This window comes from Ochlerotatus camptorhynchus, unplaced genomic scaffold (genome assembly GCF_037179485.1).
Source record: "Ochlerotatus camptorhynchus isolate MF236.1 unplaced genomic scaffold, CSIRO-AGI_Acam_v1.1 ptg000426l, whole genome shotgun sequence".
NCBI lineage: Eukaryota > Metazoa > Arthropoda > Insecta > Diptera > Culicidae > Ochlerotatus > Ochlerotatus camptorhynchus.
In genome coordinates this window covers 1-2,500 of record NW_027040912.1, presented here as the reverse complement: position 1 = coordinate 2,500, position 2,500 = coordinate 1, and positions in this window count along the sequence as shown.

The window sequence follows — 2,500 nt, the reverse complement described above, 5'->3', positions numbered from 1 at the left end:
TTCATATTATATTATATTGTACTGTATTGCATCGTTTTATATTATTTTGTATTATTTCAAATGTGTCTCCTTATTTTTCAGCTTTATATAAAATATTGCAAGTTTATTATTTCTTCCAGATGAAGATTGTTCTTGCACATTTCTTGATTGCATTTTCGAGGGGACGTGTCTGCTTTTGTGGGCAGTGCGTTTGGTTGTCGGTTTGGTGTGGTTGGTGGCTCGCCCACGCGTTGTGGCGCCGCCATCAGGTAGGGGAAAATTTCTCCTATCTGATGGTGGTGTTGGCATGCGTGGGTGGGATGCTGGTTGCGCCGGATTGGCGATGGGATGCATTGTTTGCGGGAGTGGATGCGTCCCTTCGGGGGAGTATTCGAGATTTATGTATGTTCATCGTTCATCGTTTCATTTGTCAGAGTGATGACCACGGTCGCATGATGCATGTTCATCGGCTTTTTACGGTTAGGTGTATACGAATAATTCACTATGATTTTATTTCCATCTTGATATAGTTTGAGTTTGAATACATCCTAGGTCCTATTATATTATTATTAAATATTCATTGATAAATATTTATAACAGGGTCAAAACACAACTGGAAGAAGCAACGTAACATCATTTGATTTTCTCTAATGTATGTTTAACGTTTATATGACAGTGGAATTAACCATTTTATTTTTCCTTTCCAGGATAGAAAGTTACATAACTTATTGATATATTTATTTGTATATTTGAAAATACTTATTAAATCAAATTCTGCATATGAGTGAAGAGGAAGCTTATTCTGTTCGCGAGCCCTCCGTTTAGGCTGGACGCATTGATTTAAATCTTTATGTTTATTTTCAGCTCTTCGACATTTTTAGATTAATATTATAATGATTCACTATTTTCAGCCCCTTCGTTCAGGAAAATACAAAAAACATTGGAATGCATGATTACAATTGCATAAAAACTGTTAAATGTCCAAATAACTTCGATTTTCTGACTATTGATGCGTTATGAAAGTTTACCATTATTTTAAAAAAAAGCATTCCATATTGCGTTAAGAAATTCCATGGTGCATAATAAAGTGTTTGTTTCAATTCCAATAAAATATCAGAAGTTGAAATCAGTTGAATGTATTGAGGTTAACTGAAATCGAGCTTATTTGTATTTTGTAATACTTGTTTATTTAACATTATTTTATATATTGCATGACTAGTAAATTAGTTTTATTTCACATATTTAAAATCTCATTAGATCACTATATAACTATCATTATATAACTATAATTTTCATTTCTAGAAAATAGTTGTCCTGTAGATCCTGAAGGACCAGAAGGTGTATCAAATAGCTTATCATTGTTATTTACTTTTTATTTTATTATAATATAATATGAATTTGGCCGGTTGCTTTTGGTGCAGCTCCACTTGGTTATTTGGCTGAGATCATTCCTTTTTATTTATTTATACAGTAACCCCTCCCTATCGTTTAAACATCAATTCAGCTTATCGTTTACCAAAACGAACCTTGCTGCAAACCCTACCCTCTTACCCAACATCCCAGTGACTCCTCGTGGAAGTGCAGAGGATTTCTCGGCTTCCATCAAAGCGAGTGTCACGTCAACACATTCCTACCCATTCCTTTCTTGACCTGCGTTCAGGCGCGGCTGGCGCTGGTATTGCCTAATTTGAGATCACCAGTTTTTACACATTGAGGATGATTGCTAGTCCCAAGCATCGTCTATTGGTTCTCTGTGTAATTACAGCTGATATGGCAATAACAGAGTAGCAACCGTGGGCGGTCAATCATGCTCATGCTCATGTTTTTCAGCAGATCATGGAAGCTAAATACAAGCCGGAGGATTTGGAGAAGACTGTGGCAATGATGCGTGCGGGGAAATCTTACCGAGAAGCATCCAAGGATTTTGTCGTTCCATTCACCACCATAACAGATGCCGTATTGAATCGCTACTCTCTTATTTTATTCGTATTGTAAATGTTACATTATTAATATCTTTTAATGAAGAGCGTCTAGAACTAGAGTCGGTGTATAATGAGTCACGCCAAGAGAAAAACAGTTGAACTCGCATCACGGTTTTCGAAAGATTCCAATTCTTTTCACTTGGCAACAGAGGACTTCTTCAACAACTTCAAATGACTTCTAGCGAGAGAAAAAAATACTGCGGCTGTAGTAAATCATTATAGAGCATTTCCAGCCCAAAACGCAAACCGGTTGGTCATGAGTGTTTCCGATTTGAATGAAACATTTCTCACGTGTTCGCTGCTACTAATGGTTGCATTTTTCATTTAAATATGATTTTTTCCTCCAGAGTAACTTTTGAAAAGGGCGTATAAAAAAATGGATTATTTTTTTTTCAAAAAATCATAAGTTGAAAACTATTGATCTGAACAAAATGGCATATAACAAGAAGTTTTAGGTAGTTAAATTATCTTTGCGAAAAAAAATACACTGAAAGAAAAACTTAGTAAATTAGTATTAAAAAAACGTAAAACGATGATTA